The 20,080-nt window shown below is 34.8% G+C and overlaps 1 pseudogene; it reads right to left on the bottom strand.

The window, feature by feature from the left end:
• Window positions 1–2,238: 2,238 nt before the first annotated feature.
• Window positions 2,239–6,731, bottom strand: LOC148130459 (uncharacterized; annotated as a pseudogene).
• Window positions 6,732–20,080: the final 13,349 nt, after the last annotated feature.

Below are 20,080 nucleotides of genomic sequence, written 5' to 3'. Positions count from 1 at the left end.
CCACTTCATCTCAGTAGGCAGACTCATCCCCTCAGAGATAAGTCCCAACACTGTTGTATCATCTGCAAATTTAGCAATAATATTACTAGCGTGAGTGGGAATGCAGTCATGCACATAAAGAGTATAGAGTAAGGGACTCAACACACAATGCTGTGGTGTACCAGTGTTATGAATAAGGGCTGAGGAGGTATGATTACCTAATCTGACCCTCTGTGAGCGGCCAGACAGGAAATTCCATAATTCAAAGGCAGATTGAATCAGAAAGCCCAAGGTCTAGAAGTTTAGACACTAGTCTATGTGGAAGAATTGTGTTAAACGCAGAACTAAAATCCACAAAAAGCATCCTCACATCCGCACACCCCCCCACTGTTCTAGATTAGTCAGAACAGTGTGAAGAGTGATGGCTATAGCGTCCTCTGTAGATCTATTTTTTTCTGTATGCAAACTGGTGTTTATCAAATGTATGCGGAAAACCAGAAATGATGTGTCAGCAGACCAATTTCTCAAAGCACTTCATGATGATAGGAGTGAGTGCCACTAGTCTGTAATCATTGAGGCTATTGATAGGGAACTTCTTTGGCAGCGGAACAATGGTGGAAGCCTTCAAACAAGATGGAATAGTGGACTGGGATAAAGACCGATTGAAGATCCTGGTAAAGACTCCAGCCAAATGATCAGCACAGTCTTTAAGCACATGGCCAGAGATACCATCAGGACTGGCAGCCTTTCTAGGGTCCATAGCCCTCAGAATGCTCATCACCTTCTGTTCCTCCGCAATGAGGTGGGGGATACAATTGGCTGGTAGATGTATTTTATCTGTCTCTGATGTCTCCACTTCAAAGCGAGCAAAGAAATGATTCAGTTCCTTTGCCAATGAAGCATCCCCCTCAGCAGGGATGACATTGGTCGGTTGATGGTTTGTAATTTGTTGAATCCCTCACCACACCTGCCTCATGTTATTGCTATAAAAATTATTCTCAATCTTTCTCTTATAATCAATCTTGGCCTTCCGAATACCTCTCTTTAGATTAGCTCTGGCAACACTGTATCTTGCCCCATCAACGGACCTAAAGGCCTTGGTCATGTCACACAAGAGGCACTTGGTCATCCAGGGTTTCTGATTGGAATAGATCCTAATACGTTTATCCAGTGATAGTATCTGTGCAGTGTTTGATATAGCACAGAACAGTTGCAGTGTGCACCTCTAGGTCAGGGTGGTAAAAGATGTCCCAATTTGTGTTCTCAAAACAATCCTGAAGTTGTTGGGAAGTTGTTAGTGGTTCTGCTAAGGTAGTGGAGAGCTTTTTAATCTTCTGGCCAAGATTTCACTGTCTTTATTATAGGCAGAGCCCATGTCCTAAGATGGATGTAAGCTGGTGCTAAAAGCAGTGACATATGGTCTGATTGTCCCAAATGTGGTAATTGTATAACCTTATAGCCATGTTTGATGTTGGTATATACTTTGTTCAATATGTTTGCTCCTCTAGTAGCATACTTAACTTGCTGATAGAATTTAGGAAGCACTTCTTTTAAACCAGCTTGATTAAAGTCCCCCGCTATGATATGCACAGCATCAGGATACTTATTCTGCTGATTACTAACAATGTTATACAAGAATCCCCAAGCTATGGTAGTATTGGCATCAGGTGGGACATAGACTGCAGTAATCAAAACCACACTGAATTCCCACGGAAGATATATGGGTCTACATTTAAGAGTCGTATACTCCAGATCCATGGAGCAGTGACACAACACAATGAGATTAGTCTGTAGTTTTCAACCAAGCAAGGGTCACCTTTTTTGAAAATAGGGATGACCGTTGCTAAAGACCATCGGTTTGGAAAAGAGCTGGTTCTGAATGATAACTCATATATTATACTTAGTGGTTCTGCTAAGGTAGTGGAGAGCTTTTTAAAGAAGAATACACATATGCCATCAGGGCCAATAAATAAGGATGGTTTAAGGTGGCATAGTGCATTTTCTACATTAACTTCAGTAAAGTCAATTTGTAGATTGTTGCAGTTAGTTGTCGTATGATTAAGAAATGAGTGGCATGAGCCGTTACTGTTAACAAAGACTGAACTGAAGAACATGTTGAAGAGGTTTGCCTTAACAGCTTCATCGCTATAGTCTTTCCCATTAGGACCTTTTAGAGGTGGGATGGTTTTTGAGTCTTTAAGTTTGCTGTTTACAAAGTTATCTGTCGGCATAAGGTGTTGTATCGGTTTTTAAAGTTAGCTACATATTTAGTTTTGTTTTTATGTCATAAGGACTTTTTTTAGATTGAAGTTTTCTTATTATTTTGGGTAATTTTGTTTGTTTGTTTAGAGAGGTTACTAATGGAACATAAAGTGTAATTACTCTTTCAAGTTCAAGCAAGAAGGCGTTATAATGTTCTTCTGTAGTCTTACAGCCAGAGAACAGAATGTGCCAATCAAGAGATGATAAGTCGGCAGCTATGAGTTCATAATTGGCTTTTTTAAAATTGTATTTTGTGGAGCCATCATTATGATCCTCTTTGAGAGGGTGTAAATTTAGACAAAAGTCAATCATGCTGTGGTCACTGTTTGAAAATGGTTCCTGTATTTGTAGGCTATAAATTGAATTTGAGCTGTTGCAGAAGATGAAGTCAAGGCAGTTGTTTAGTCTGGTGTTGTTATATACTAATTGATCCAGTCCCAGTGTGGTAACAGCATTGTATAGGGTTGAATGAATGGCTTCAGATGTACATTATTTTAGTGTCCAATTTATAAGAGGTAAGTTGATGTCACTAAGGAAAATAAGAGGGTGTGGGCAAGAGGCAGCCCATATCAGTAGTGAAGTTAGCTTGTTTGCATGAGTTATATCATAGTCAGGAGCTCAATAGCAAAGTAAGAAGCAGATTGAGGTATTTAAGGACAGATCACAGATGATGGTTTCGGGAAGAGCAAGCTCTTGTATAATTTGAATCTTTTTTAGATTTAGAGACTTTTTATAGAGTATAGCAAATCCACCTCCTCTACGGATTTGCAATCGGACTGATAAACTTGATATTCTCTTACAATGGTAATGGAGTCTGTGAAAGATGCATTCAACCACATCTCACAGACAAATATAATGTCAAATATGGCTGTGCTTAGAATGGATGGATGGGTTGGTTGGTGGATGGATGGATGGATGGATGGATGGATGGATCCATTAGCAAATAGTAAGATTGGAATGCTTCGTGGTTTAAACTACTTTTGTCATCCAGTGGTAACATTAAGCACTTTAGCCCTAAGTAAATATAGCTCAATTTAGGCTGAGAGGACTTAATGTGAGTGGCTGTGATGAGACAGAGAAAGAAATAGGAAGAACTTAACAATCAAGAAATGACAGAATTAATTAGTGGCTTATCTAACAAATAGCAGCTCAGTCCAGGCTGCAGAAAGCCTAAAGAGATTCAAAACTTTCAAAGAGATTTTGTCTTAATGAAGTTACTAATAAAATAACACTGTAAGACTTTCACAGTTTCCAATATTCCAAAATATAAAGCAAGTTATTTGGCTCAGTAACTTCCTGTTATTTGGTTATCTAAAATCTAATTATAAAGGATTTCTGCCAAAAAAAACCTTCCTATGTTATTTGGTTATGTGAAATCCAATTATAAAGGATTTCTCCTTTATAAATATACTCTATACATATACATACATATATACATACATACATACATACATACATACATACATACATATATACATACTTGCTGATTGTGTCCAGCTAAATCACTAGACAATCATTGTTGCAATTTTTGATAGATGAAAGAAGTTATGGCAGCTTGTTGATTTACGATACATGTGGAATGAAAAGCTAAATGTAGAGCGAACAACTCAATTGTAGGAAACTGCTGCAAGAAAGGAAAAGGTTAAATTAATAAGTCTTAGAATGAAAAAAAAAAGAAAGAAACTAGTTGTACTCAGTGGATAGAGACAGGTCAGTAAATTTCACCACCAAAATATTGCCCAGTAGTTAGAAGTTTGGAAAAATGGACAGAATTGAAGTTCTAGCCTAGAATGTATTAGGGAACTTTGTTTTCCAAAGATACACCACAACATAGAAGATAATTGTACAAAATACTTTATTGTAGTATTATATTGCAGTACACATCTTTCCTGTTTCCTTGAGCTAAGGTCATCCTCCTATGCATGTAAGTTGATGTAGCCATAAATGTTTGATGATTAGTTCTTCTAACAAACAAATCCTTTAAAGTTTATGAAGCATATATGCAATTTTTGCCTTCCTCCAAAAAGTACTTGCACTTGTTGGGATTAGATACTGCTTCAGTCTGGTTGCTCTTCTTCTGGTTGCTGCCAAATTCTAGGCTGAGTTCAAAGCTCCACATATGAATCACACCATAATGGGTTTCTTACTGTAACTTGTGGCTCCAGCAGTTGACTGATAGCTATTCCATTTTCCTATAATAGTCATACATCCAGATATTTCTTCCCACTTGCTCATATAGTTGCAATCTTCTTTTTCTCTTACACACCCACACTTTTATAGACCAGGAGAGAATCAAAGCTGCCTATGGTTGTTGGAATTTTCCTAAAAATGCCAGGTGTGGCTCATTTATCTAAATACCTGGAATAGCAGTGTGGATGTTTGTGAATAAACTGAGAGTGGAGGACAAATTAATGAATGAGCCCATTTCCTTTCATGTTTCTGGGGCTGTATATTTTAATTGCTGATTGGAAGAAGGGATGAGCTGAATCTATCCTCAGGGAAGTTGCGAATAGGAAGCATCTCTACTGGCTGCAGTTGCTTTCCCCAAATGTAGATAGCAACTCCAGCTTCATTCTCTCACAGAAGAAAAGAGACAGAAACAGAGGAGACAAGAATAGTTGTTACAGAAAGCCCATTCACCAAAGAGAGAGAGAGGGATTGTTTAAGAATGTATTGAACTTTGAAATATAGTACATCTTTAGGGAGCTGTTCTATTGTGTGAGGGAAAGGACAGACTGGGAGATTCATCCATGAGTTCAGTAGCTTAGCATTGCTTAAACTTCCTATTGTATTTGTTTTACTCTGTATCTTTGCATGGTGTTCCTCAGTGATATACAAAAACCTATAAAATTTCACATGAAAGGAAGAGTGATTTCTTCTGTTATGTATCCCCTGAGAGAGGAGGAAATTTCTCCTTAGAGCCCCTACAGGTGATTGGTAAAGTTGACAGCAGCTTGTTTTAAGTGAATTGGCTAAAACTACTGGAAGATCCTTTAGGGAATCTGTTTCTGAAACTCAAGACCAACTACGATGTTAAAATAGGAGCTATAAGAGCATAAGAAAGCTACTGAGAAGCTATTGACAACTCTTGATTGCCATTTATTTATTGCTGAAAGTCTGAGGATAACACTAAGGCTGTACATAATTGCTTAACATAGACAGATAATTTTATTTTTTACATTAATGCATTGTTGGAAAACAAAACATTTGAAGAATCTAATCTGAAATGGTTCAGGGATGAATTGTAAGTCAATTGTAAGTCAAGTTCCCTTTTTTCCCCCTGAAAGTGTTTTTACTCATTTTTGGAAAAACCAAATCGATCTCCAAAATTATTAATGGTTATGAAAAAAGAATCTCCCAAATACTCCAAATCCTTTCAGAAGTGGCAATATATTTTATTTTTGGAAAACAAATTATTTGTTTGAATGGAAACCTTATGTATTTTGATGTAATTGCAATATCTATGAAATATAAGATGCTCAGTTTCAAATAATTATAGCATATTTTTGTGCATAAAATCTAAATAAATAAATTGAAATAAACTTTAGATGCTGAGGAAATATACGTGGGATGCAGATGAGAAATCAGGAAGAGACATCAAGTGATAACTAATGGACAAGAATAATTATTAGACAAATATTTTATTGATGTGCCTTTATAAGAAAGTTATTTGAATAGGATTCCTTTGAAAATAATATGCCTTCCCCTCAAGTATTATATTCAGATAATAATTATTAGAATAATGTTTGTAAATCTTTCCTTGACTATTTAGAATCTCCTTGACTTTATTTAGTGATGGCAATGATCTGGCAGAACACAGTTGGTTTTTAGTGGGAAAAAATACTGTTATACAAATAAAGTTTGGTTTTTACATAACCATAAATATAAATGCATTTTGCTTACCTTGTATTTCCAACCCAATCTAAAGAACATAGAAGGAATACAAACCAATAACAAATAACCCAGAAACATATAAAAACTCACTAACTCACAGCTCCAATGTGCCAGCTACCCCTAGGAATGTATGCTGTTGTCACTGTTGTTACTGGATCAGTAAACAGAAATCTCCTTTCCTACTGCAGCCTGCCTTGAGCTTATTTTTCCTTTGCCTGCATCTCTCTCCTGGCTTGGAATAAGACAAATACCAGATTTAACTTCCAATACTACTGTTAAAATTTATTAATTTCAACTTTTTATTTTTCTGGAGATGTCTTTTCTGTCATTTTTAGCAGCTCTCTTTGAAGGGTCTAGGTTGTAAGGTTCATTGTAATCAACTTCTGTTGTTTTTTCTTCTAAGATTTTCATGTTTCTTTATGTGACAGTTGAGACTGATTTTTCCTTTTGAAGCAATGGTAATTCTCTCTCTGAGGAAACTTCTCACTTTTTATGTTTAGGCCATTCATTGCTGATAAAGTATATGAAGAACCCACTGCAAATACAACCACATCTGTATTTTCAAGCTTTGGTTCACATGCTATTTTCTGAGCCATCTTAAGCCCTGCAGTGGATGGTTTCCTTCATTTCATTTTAATAACAATTCCAGCTTCCTCTAACTGTAGTACCCAGATGCACCCACCACTCCAGTGACTGATTGATCCTTTGAGCACCTGTTTTGTCCTGGGCTGCAAGCCTGATGGGATGCTGTATTTCAGACTAATTATTGGCTTGTCCCTATTGCTATTTCCTATTAGCATGTATAAAAATGGAAAATTAAATCTTAACAAATACCTAGGATTAGGTTGTCTCAAATTCACATGCATATTGACCTTCATATGTCTTTCTTGACCTTCAGTATAGCTCTGCAATTACCCTTAGCTGAGTAACTGGATAAATGTGGGATTCCCTTCCCATCTCTCTTTAATTCTGAACAATTGCTTTTCATCTCCTTTACAAACCCTCACTTAAGCAGTTGTCCTTAATCTACATGACAAAAGGAAGAGTTCTAATCTTTTCCTATTTAATATTTTCTTTAAGTTATATTGCCTGGTCTTGCCAAGACTGCAGTTTACTGGATTGTTTATATTTAGTGGCTAAATTGTCAGTTGTTTTATGTGAACTTAGCTCAATATCTACTATTTACTAAGACATAACTTTATCTCCCATAAATATTTATCAAAGGTTTGTACAAATAGACTATTAATAGTCTAATGGAACAATAGCTAGCCATTGAAATTTGAGATGACATTTAACATCTCTCTCAATTTCAATCTAATTTTGATTTTCTTTCTGTTTCTAAAATTGATTGAATTGCCCTGTAGCATTTTCAGGAAAACATAAACAGGGGGAAAAAAGAATAAACAAGTAAAGCATTTATTTATTTATTTATTTATTTGTTTGTTTATTTGTTTATTTATTTATTTGTTTATTTGTTTGTTTGTTTGTTTGTTTGTTTGTTTGTTTGTTTGTTTGTTTGTTTGTTTGTTTGTTTGTTTGTTTATTTATTTATTTATTTATTTATTTATTTATTTATTTATTTATTTATTTATTTATGTGACACCTCATATAGAGGCAATAGATTAAACTTAGTAGAAACAACAAAAGCAGAGATAAAACTGGTTAAAACATAAATATATAGTAGTGCAAAGTTTTAAAAATGAAATTAAAATTGTTTTCACTACCATAAAGTTGAGTATATCCATTCATCGAGAAGTAACATGTTTGGCTACAAGATATTCCTGAACTTAACTGAATCCAACCAATTCTTTATGATAAAATGTTTTTTCACAAACCTTGTGACATGCAAAATTCAAGTCACTATGCCAGGGCTGTCAAACTCCTGGCCTACGGACCGGATGCATCATGGGCTGTCCAGAGCCATGTCGGATTTAGTGAAAGAGAAAAAAGTCCTGATATGCCATATGACACAGCCATGATGACATAAGTTTGATCCCCTGCACTATACTATCAGCAGTGGGACAGTCAACACTGGTATAATTTCCCCACTTCAAAAGCTGTGCTAGTTAGGTACTGTTACTCTGGTTATGTTTACAGATAGTTTTTTTTAAAAAAAGAAGAAGAAAAAAGGCAGAATGATATCTGAGGTTACTTTATGTTGAAACTGATTTCTGGTACAGCTATAGGTCTATTCTGTTTGCCATGCCTACATTGATTAAACAATGGCTTCTTGCCTAGTCTCCCAATATGTATTTCAAAAGATATGTGAAAAAAATAATGAATGAATGTGGGGCTTTATGTATGTAATTCACGTGTTCCATTTCTATGCTATACTTCATTATTTTTTCCTTGCACCATAATCACATTCCAACTTATTTTTCCTTTTATCAAAATTTGTGGTGTAAGCATTTAAGAATGAAGATTAAATTATATGATTTATATATAAATCAGATTTATTATGAAGAGTACTTTAGACCACTTCTAATAAGGCAGTAATGTAAGCCAATTCATCACAATAGTACCTCAGTAACTACCATTTCTTATAAAACATAGCTACAATATACGTCAGTCCAAGTGTCCCATTTCTGTGAATTGGGCTGTGCGTATTTGATCTAGACATCATGCTTCAAAGAATTGCTTCACAGAAATGGGAAGTGTATGAACTGAGCATTTAGAAGTTAACTTTGTGCTAAGCATGCATTTGAGAAGGTTAGGTGATAATTTAGAGACACTTAATCTTCATTTGTTCTGATATAATTTCCTCACTTCTTACAGTTTGAAAATGTCATTGCTCTATTACAGTATAGACTTTGGCTGTTCTGATAAATGGGAAATATGTATGGCTATATAACTTTTGAGTTATGTTTAGAAGTTTATAATTTTTACAGTGAAATTAGCATTTTCATAGAAATCCCTGAGGATTCATTTTTTCAAGAAATAAAAATCTTGAGCAGTACAAAACTTAAACGAACTGATTCATATATTAAACCTTGTTATTGATTTAACTCAATGTCTCAATCATCATATCATAAACTAACAATGTTCTACTTTGCATTTCAGACTAAGTCACAGAGAGGTACAGCATATTGTAAATGCAGATGCTCCATTTGTAAATTATCAATTTAAGAGTATAAATATAGCTAGAACTTTTCCAAAATTCATGTGAGAAAGGAGGAAAATAGAATTTTAAAGACATGATGATGTTTTGTTTTGTTATCCAGTTGGATGTTATTTTCCATTTCCCCAACTGGTAGTTTTTTCCCCCTTGTGTTTCAGTATAAATGTGGGAGTTATTTTGCCAATGCATCCTGATAGGATTCCAGCTTAATTAATACATATTGATTAAATACATATTGATGGTATTCTATAGATTCTTTCTGGAAGCACTGTGCCCAAACATTCCTGACAAACTGATTAGTTTTACTCAGATATTTGGCAACCCACACTGGGAAGTGGACTTTCATTGTTTATTTTACTGGAATTTCAGTAATGAGAAGCATGTAAGCTTCACTGAACAAGTACTGTATGTATGATATGTGAGGGACATTGCACATTCTGCCCAAAATATTAGATTGTATACTTTATATATTGTATCACAACATTTTTTAGTTCACTGTGTTATCCTTGTCTCAACTAAGTGTTTAATTTGAGTTGGAGGAATAGAGTTTAATAAATGGAAATAGAATGTGCTAAATAACGTTAATGTTGATTTGTCTCCTTTTGTCATCATTTGTTTTTCTACTCAGATAAATTCCTAAGACAACCAAGGATACCAATTGGAAGGTGTGCCTCTTTTACCCTACTTCAAGTTCCTTAAGTCTGAGAAGGCAATGGCATTGCCTGAGAAGGCAATGGCTTCCATGGTGCAAATCAGCAATATCTTTGTGGTTGAAGTTTGATCATTATATTTGATATTCCTCTTGGCTTTTTTCATTTATATTGTTCTTTCTGCCTTTTAAATCTTGGGTTAGGTATTCTACTTCATTTTATTCCATATTTGCTAATCTGCATTAATTACATCCGTGTTAAGAAAGAAGAGAGTGAGATAAGAATCTTCTTTTTTGCATGATACTTTTTTTTCTGGCAGTAGGGAAATTTTTTGAGACATTTGGTTTTCATGGAACATCATTAATATTAGTGATTTCTGTGGAAAAATTCTTTAACTCAAGTAGTTTAATCAAAAGCCCAAAATATAGGGGTTTCAATAAGAGCCTGAACTTGTGACTCTGCCAATTGGCCTGGGACCCCGCTATGGGGGGAGTATCATGCTAGAGGTGGTTAATGGACAAATAGAAGACACCCCCATTTCCCTCCCTATGCATACTACTCCCTTCCCTCCATTTTAAACTTGTAATTTTATTTTTATTGGTATTAGATTTATTTTCATGGTTTTACTGTTTCTAAAGTTGTTAGCTGCCCAGAATCACCTCGTGGTGAGATTGGCAGGAAACAAATTTAATAAATAAATAAGTAAGATAAATAAGTAAACAATAGCACTATGAAAGAGCTGTAGTATTTTTTAGGGCCAATTACAATGTTTTCTTTCATTGGGCTAAAACTCTGTATAAGTAATCCATCAATTCACAAGTCAAATTATGTCTGAAATTATTATTACTAAAACCATATTGATAGCACAGTATCTGAATTCATGCAGAGTGCCTCTCCCTTTGCTTTTGGCAAATTATTCTGTATGTGTAACAAGATGTTGTCAGAACCTTTCAAATGGCTGGCTGTATATTCTTATTTTCTGTTATTTTAATATTTTTATTGAATTAATTTTTCAGCAGATGGCTATGATGATTTATTTCTCAAGCAATGTTTATTTCAGTCAATGACTAGCATAAAACAGAACAATCAAAGAAATAACAAATAAAATACTACATAAAGAGAAGAATATTTCAGAAACACCCTTGATATGAATGTATTATATTCTAACCTAATAATAAAATTATTATGCATTATATTATAACATAACAAAAGTATAATTAAAGTATAATTTAATAAAAGTAAAATCATAATTAAGACATAGTGAATTATAACAATTAAATGATTAAGACTAAAATCAGGGGTGGGCTGCTGGGGATTCACATGGGTTCAGGAGAGCCCCTAGCTAAGATTCTGTGCAGTTTGGAGAGCCCCCACTCCTGGCTGGCCCTGCCCACTTTGCCCTCCTCTCCCAGGAATCCCCACATGTCCTGTTTGGGATGAAGATAAGTGTGGGGCACATGCGGAGGCTCTGGGTGGGTGAAAAATGGGCCTCCTGGAAGTTTGGGGAAGCCAGAAATAGGCCCGTTTCTGGTTTCCAGAGAGCCTCCGGAGCCTGGGAAGGGCAAAAATACCCCCCTGCTGTGGTGGAAGAGGCCAACAAGGCCACGCCCATTGTTTTGTTCAGCAAACAACATTCAAGAGACATCAGCCATGTGACATTCAAAGGATATCAGCTCTTAACTAATTTTGGAGGTAAAAAAACTTGCAGATATCCAAATAAATAAAATCTGATATAAAAATTGCATATTACAGAAGGAGCCAATATACCAGTATACCATAAATAGTTTTCATTGTTAGGATAAATTAACTGGTTCTAGAATTTCTGTGAACTCACAACATGTAAAATGGATTCCGGATTCTATAGTGCCTGCCTTCTAGTATTCCTGATGACAGAACAAATTGAGCTTTGTTAAAGTCTTTTCTTTCTCAGTTTAGAAACTGCAATGCAAGTGAAACTGTTCTGATTGCCTTTTCACTACAAAAACACTTCATGTCAAATCATACCAGAGACAGAAGAGCATCCCAGAAGAATCCACAAAAATGCAACTTCTCTAGTTATGTAAAATGCAACTTTTCTAGTAGGTATCTGTTTCATCTTGCATTGTAACATTGCAAATCTCTGTTAATGTCAGAGGATCAAGCATATATATACACAAAATATCTTGGACTGATCTTAAATATTCCAGTCTCACAGCAGAGAACTATATTGGAAATGTTTGTAATGTGAAATGATTCCCAATACTGAATAACTGTCATAAGGTACTAGATATATGCCATTCAGTAACTGGAAACATACTTATGCAGAAAACAAGGCAGTAGGAATAAATAAAGCACCTCTTGAATGATATAAAATTCCATTTGTTGATGCTGATTATTGAACATTCTGAGCTACATAATCCAGATGAGAACTTCTCCCACTGGAGGATTGAAAAACAATTTCAAGGTATTTAAGAATCTTAATTTGTTCAATTTCATGGCCATTTAGTTGTCATCTCTGGGTTCTAGGGAGTGTTAGCAAATATCCAAACCCAAGCATTGTTATTTGCATAGTTAATTGCTGGTTCTTTGTCCTTACAGTGATTTTACAGAAAAGTGATTTTAGGGTATATTTTAATCCAGTAAATTCTGAGACAAGAGATTTAAGTTATTGGCATATGGGTATAAACTTAAGAGCTAACTTTGGAGGGAAGAAAAAATAATTTACAGAGTAATGGCATCAATATCCAACCTAATTCTCCTCACTAAAATAATTGTCTTAATTAGCTGATCTTGTGGGAGTGAATCATACCTATAAGCAGGAGTTTTCATGAAGCTTACATGGAAACATAATAATTATTTATTGCAGAATTAATCTATTTATTCATGACCTAACAATTCAAAGTGAATCAAAGGTAAACCCACCATCATAAAAAGTATATAAAGCAAATACAGTTATAACTATGTTTTTCTGCCAAGTACTATAAGATGAAAATAGAAAAGAATGATTAGTTCTAAAACTGTCCCATTCCTTTGGAGCAAGGTTTTGTTCTAATCCAACCAATTGAAAAGTTTTGTAACGAGATATTTGGAGTACAATATGCTTATTATATTTAATAAACTTATGACAAGTAGCTGTTAGAGTCATTTTAAAAAATCATTAAGTTACACCATTAGAATATTGCTGCTTTGTTTCTATGAAGATAAACTATCAGATCTTCCCTGCTGCAAAATTTTCATGGATCTACAAAAGAAAATAGCAAAAAAGGAACAATAACTATTTCATATTGCTTTGCATTGAAACTGATGGTACCTAAAGTAAAAGGGGAAAAAAGGAACAATCTGCAGTGGAAAGTAAACACGAGAAAGGGATAGAAGGGAGTCGACTGTGCAAGCATCTGGTAAAACAAAGGAAAGACATGGGAACACATGAAAAGGGAACAATCATTAAAAAGAAAAGGAAGGCACTAGTACACTAGTAAACCTAAAATACACTCACAAGCCTTCCCTTGTCTGCAGGGTTAGGAAGGATAAGAAGCAAAAAACAACACATTTGGTCTTTAAATGGCAATAGTTCTGATTAAGCATCAGGCTTGACCAATTGCCAACCCCTTCCAAATCTGGACTGGATTTTCTGTTAGTAATTTAAGAAACAGCTGTGAGTGAAGATGAGCATCTTAGGTAGAAATGTGGAATTGTCCTTAGAAAAGCTTCCTTAACTTTTAGGGTCCCTCTGTCCAGGAAAATACACAAAATTGGTTTTGACCTATAAATTTTTTATAACAAGTAGAGTTAAAAATTTTCATTACATGTGGCCATATTTTTTCATTCTACTCTTAATGAAAATATGGACAGAAAAATGGCTACTCAAGATATGGCATTTTTGAAAATCTATCACTTATTCATCTCTCTCCTCACCAAATATAGGGTTCCCTTCTTTCCTTTCTCCCCCATCCCAAATGCAATTGTTTTAACTAAAGAAAGGGAAATATATTAATTTGTTTCTGGTGAGAAACAGCCATAACAAAGTATTATTTATTATTATTTACTAATAATTACATTTATTGGCTGTCTATCTTACCAATGGATGGCTTACAATATTAAAAAGATAAAACTATATAAATAAAATACTACAAAAATACAAAATACAATACACAATCGTGGTTACAAGATGGGGAGGGAGGGAGTACAATGAGCAGGGTGAGATCCGTTGTTAATCTATCAACCACCTCCAATGTGAAATTCCTCCTTTGAAGCACAAAGCCAGCTGGCAGAACTCTTGAGGAAGATCAGGAAGGTTGGTGCTGACCTTATATGTGGAGAGGGCAAACGGTAGGAATGAATATGAAGTACTAAATTAATTATTAAATTAATGTAATTACAGAATTAATACCTGACTACCCAGTTGTCAAGTAAAATGTAGAGCAATCTTGCCATCTTATACAGACAACCTTTCACTGTATTTACAATGGATAAAACAACCAAATTCTATGTAGAAGTAAACAAAACAAGAAGACGACAAAATTAGTTGCAAAATCCTGAAACCAGTAGGGAGACATTTTAATTCCTTAGGATATGGTGCAATACTTGAGGGGGGGAAAGCAACTGCAAATATTGACTGAACAAAAAATTAACAAAACTAAATTTCATTAGAGTATTTAATAATATTTATTATAGATTAAGAGTAAGGCTGACTCACAGTTGCATTTATTATTTTTTATTGATTCAGCAATAAAGTATCCATGTCAAACTTTATGAATAATTTTTGGTTCATCATTTCCAAAGGAATCATATATTAACTTTTAACATTTCCTGGTCCTGCTTTCTTGTCTATAATAAATTACATACAATATATTTTTAATTAGGTAATAACAATAAAACAATAATAAAACAGCAATAGTTGTAGTTCCAGTTGTGCATACTTGAATTCCAGTTGTGCATCTAATGACTGAAATTGCCTGGGTATTAATTGCTTGGGTGGTATTAATTCCACTGAGTTTGAACTTCATGATCTCCTTAACTCTCTTGATGTATTCACTTTTAATGATGGTAGTGGTGGTGATAATGATTCATATTATCACACTATAGTAGTAATATAAAATTATTGTAATGCAGGGGTGTCAAACTCAAGGTGCGAGGACCAGCTCCAACTCACGTGGTGCTTAGATCTGGCCCATGACGCTGCCCTGGAAACAGTGAAGGACCAGCCTGCGTTGTCTCTGCCAGGGAAAATGGAGCTCCCTCCTGAGAAGGCCATCACAGCTGAAAACGGACCTTGTGAGGGCTGCGTGCAGCCCTCACAGGGTCCGTTTTCACTGGCAGAGGGTTGCAGGAGACTATTGCAGCCAGAAATGGAGCTCGGAATCCTGTTTTTTTCTGGCAGAGCATTTGGGCCACCAAAGGCACCTCTGACATGAGTGATGTCAAGCTGGCCATGCCCCCTGCTCTTCCGAGGCCAAACGCAACCCTGATGTGGCTCTCAATGAAATTGAGTTTGACACTCATGTTTTAATGTAACAAATTTTAGAAGTATCACTGAAAAATCTGAAATTTCATGAATGAGTTGATGAGCTAAATAGTTTAGAGATCCCTTAAATAAAGGATTGGAAAAAAACTTAAATATTGGGCTAATACATTTCTTCAGCACTATCTACAGACCTTCTTGTCTTATCTAGCTTGTCCACTGTTTTGTTACTGCTTATAACATTATTTGCATCTCAGGGTTCCTGGTGCTGAGCTAGCACTCTGATTTTTCCTGGAGACGTATTTGGGTGAAAAGCTTTTTTTCTAAAAACTCTAGTGTATATCAGAATACAATATAATGTTCAGGCAATAAAGGAATTGTGTCTCCTTGAGAGCCCACAACTGCTTTTTTTTAGAGAGGGAGGGAGGGAGGGAGGGAGGGAGGGAGGGAGAGAGAGAGAGAGAGAGAGAGAGAGAGAGAGAGAGAGAGAGAGAGAGAGAGAGAGATGTCTTATTTGATGATTTTGTTGCATAGGACTGAAAAAAAGTATCAATATCTAATAAATTTTGCATCTTTTTGTTTTATCTAGTCCAATTAGTTCTTTTTAAAATTTCCACCAATTATCTTTCAATGGATGTCATAAATACCTTTCAAAAATCGTTTCCTGATATATGCATTTTTCTTCTATTTAAACAATCTTGGAAATAGCCTAGATGAATCTCTACAGTTTTCTTGGTAAGCTTTTTCAAAAGTGGTTTGCCATTGTCTCCTTGTGAGAGCTAAGAAAGTGATGAGCCTAAGTTCACCTAGCTGACTTTGTGCCTAAGGTGGAACTAGAACTCAGATTTCTATCCCAATACCTTAACTACTACATCAAACTGACTCTCTAAACTCTAAATATTCAAAACTCTTTAGTTCTATGAAAAACCTTTCTAGAAACTAGTGCTATTGATTTATGAGCTGGGTAAATCTCATTAATCCTCCACCAAGCAGTAAATACTCTGAATAACATATTATAAATTCTTTGCTTGTGGGTTTTTTTTCCTGTAGATATATCTGAAGAAATGAGAATGTACTGAAGTCTTGTTAAAGCTTATTTGTACTTTTTTACAACCTAACATTTTTTTTCTTTCTTATCATCTTATATGCAAAGGGTCTTCCTTCAAAATAAAATTCTTTTTGCTGGATCCTGTTCAAGATCATAAAAAGTGTGAAATGAAAAGAAAGGTGTTGCTTATTAATATAAACAAAAGCAAGGTTTGAAGTTGGACAAAAATACTTATATAACATGTCACACTACCAATAATCTTTTTTCACAAAAGTACTTTGAAATTTTATTTTCTCAGAAGAAAATGTTTTGAAAAATGAAACAAAGTACTTCTGATCTTCTTTAATGCTCTAAACACTTGCATTTATAAAATTCACAGGAAACAATGACCTGTTTCTTATCTCAACATTTGAGAGTTGTTTTATAGAGTGAGAAGGATGGCATATAAATATAAATAAGTAAATAAATAAATAAATAAATAATAATCATGTTTATAAATATTTATTACCATGATGATACGAGTATAGTAAGATATCCTATATGCAGCTACTTTAAAGCTAATTGATGCAAATGTAAGAAGCTCAAATATGATAACGTGTAAGCATGATATTAAGAAAGAAAATAAAATAAGGTATGAATTCTGTCACTGAGCATCTCAGCCCTATTGTATATTCTGTATGGAATTTGCATATTCTGTAAAGGATTACCCTATCACTTGGCCAATTTGTGCTAGAAACTGCAAAGACAAGGTAGGATCAAACATACCAAATGACCAAATCTGAGCTACTATCATCTTATGTATTTTAAAGTTTATTTGGAGGGCCAGAAGAGAGCAAAACAAAATTATTGGCACAGAAAAACATCTGATGACTGCGGAAACTTTGAAAACTGAGTCCAGTACATGAAGAATGTCAGCTTCACCTATACTGAGTGAGGAATTAAAATACAGCAGAAATAATTTCTCAAACTGGCTGTTAGATTCTGGGCAAGAATGAAAGCAAAGCCAAAGGATTCAAACAGCAACCTTTATTCAGCTCAGTACAGAACATGGTTAAAAAAAATCACTGGCTGGTCTTTTATAGAGCCCTGTCAGCCATTAGCTAATCCATTTAAAGTATTTTCCCATTTAAATCATGGACCAGAGTGAAAAATTTGCTCTGCATACTTGCATACTTAACACTGGCGGCCTGTAGGCTGGATGCATCATGTGCAGGCTACACCCACCCCAGCTCCGCAAAGTCAAAAAACATCATGATACATCATGTGACGTCACATAATGTGATCGAGTTTGACACCTGTGTAGCAGATCCTTTGCTGAAATTACTTTTGTGATGGATTACTTTGAATCTGTGTGATGCATGTTCTTTTAATTCTAGGTCCATGGATTAGATTCACTCAATCACTTAGAAACTGCTCTGTTTGCTTTACTCTACTTAATATGCTAAAAAATAAAATAAAATAAAAAGGATGGTTTTGTAGGAAGACCAGTCTAAACAACAATAAAAAGGAAAGACAAAAGGTTGTATGATGAAATAAAATATTCTGTCATAAAGATGTACACTTAATGGCAGTTGAGACAACAATTAAGACTCAATAAAATAAATCTGTAGTCCAAGTTCTTTCAGTAGCCATTCCACACTACTAGAAATTTCTAGTTTCTCCTCAGGAAAAAGAAAAGTGATGGGATTACAGGAAACTGTTTTTCATTTCTTGTTTGTCCAGTTATAAGGGAAGGAGTTTGGTCAGGAACACAATCAATTATAAGTTTTAATTTGTAAAACAAATGAATGATAGTAACTTATACCTTCTTTCAATTGAAATTATTAGTTCTAAAGATATGCAATGAGAATTTTTTTTTGCTTGAGATATGAGTATCACATCATATTTTCTATATTGTAACAAACCATTGCTGAAAATCCCATTTGTACATTGCATTGTTTACAGGCTACTGCTTCACCACAATTATTAGAATGATTATTTATTTAATGCAAAGCATCTGTCAATCACAACTCTCCAAGGATTCTACCAATGGTACACAGAATACAATAAAAATAGCACATTAAAATCAGAACACAGATCAGAAAACAACAATAAACTTTCATATTCTAATAAGAATAAAAATATTCAAGTTAGGGACAGGAGAAATCAGTGGTGGAAGGCCTGGAGACCCATAAAGCTTTACAGGAAACTACAGTTCCTGTAGTTTCTACTGACTTGTTTTCTTACTGTGATAAAGCATTTATTTTTATACTAATAATATACTGTGTAATAATAATATATTCTTGAAATATAAGAGTGTGTGCTAAGCCTGTTCAGTTTAGTTATCTCTGGTTTCCTGCAAAATCAGTGTTCTATGTACTTTATACAGATAGTACACATATTTTCAGTATGCTCAAGAAAGAAGACTGCTTGGATCAGATTCTTTGCTAGCTGGCATCAGTTAAATCCTATGTTTTGGCCTAATTAGTCTCACAGTACTATAAAATGAAGAAGGAATATAACATGCCGAAGCTATTGTAAAATTGTTCCTATGTAGAAACCTTCTAGATTAGTTTGCAACATCCACTGAATGAGAAGCCATTTAAAGAGAATCTTGCAATATCAGAAATATGTCCTTGGAGTACTAGTTAGGAACATAGAAAAGGCTGGAATAAGGAAAGACAGAAAAGTATGATGTGGGGCTTTTATTAATTATAATTATTAGCATTTTATTTATTATTTATCATTAATTCTAAGAGCTAAGTGAAACATATTGTAGGAAATCATACTTTTCCCTTACTTAAAAATGAATAAAACTGCTTTCCTCCACTAGAAAATTATATCTTTTATGGATTAGTTGTATGGGATATATAGCACTAGAGATATGCTATGTTCGTTCTGCTTCAAACACTCGACTATCGTCCCAGTGCCAAAAAGCCCTCCATCAGGGAACTGAATGACTAAAGACCAGTTGCTCTAACATCTGTAGTTATGAAAACGTTTGAAAGGCTAGCGCTGTCCCACCTTAAAACCATCATGGACCCACTGTTAGATCTCATGCAATCTGCATACTGAGCAAATAGATCGACAGATGATGCTGTTAATATGGCTCTGCACTTCATCCTACAACACCTTCAATCTCCAAAAACCTATGCAAGGGTCCTCTTTGTGGACTTTAGTTCAGCATTCAGTACTATCATTCCAGATATTCTTCTAACTAAACTAAACCAGCTAGTGGTATCTGAACACACTTGTAAGTGGATCATAACCTTCCTATCAGACAGGAAGCAGCAGGTGAAGCTAGGTAGAATCACATCTAATACCTATACAATTAGCACAGGGCCCTCCCAAGCCTGTGTGCTTTCTCCACTTCTCTTCTCCCTATATAACAATGACTGCATCTCAAATGATCCATCTGTTAAAATACTGAAGTTTGTAGATGGTACAACAGTGATTGGTCTCATTTGAGACAACAATGAATCTGCATTCAGATGGGAATTTGTACAACTTGCCTCGTGGTGTGACTGGAACAATCTGGAACTGAATACACTCAAAACTGTAGAAATGGTAGTAGACTTTAGAAGAAACCCTCCCATACTACCACCTCTTACAATACTAGACAACACAGTATCAACAGTAGACACCTTCAAATTTCTAGGTTCTATCATATCACAAGACCTAAAATGGACACCTAATATCAAAAACATCAT

This window comes from Notechis scutatus, chromosome 5, assembly GCF_049901735.1.
Source record: "Notechis scutatus isolate UNSWTSFEM ecotype Mainland chromosome 5, rNotScu1.2, whole genome shotgun sequence".
In the NCBI taxonomy this organism is placed as follows: Eukaryota; Metazoa; Chordata; class Lepidosauria; order Squamata; family Elapidae; genus Notechis; species Notechis scutatus.
The sequence above is the reverse complement of the archived record's forward strand: the minus strand, read 5'-3'. Positions and strand labels throughout refer to the sequence as shown.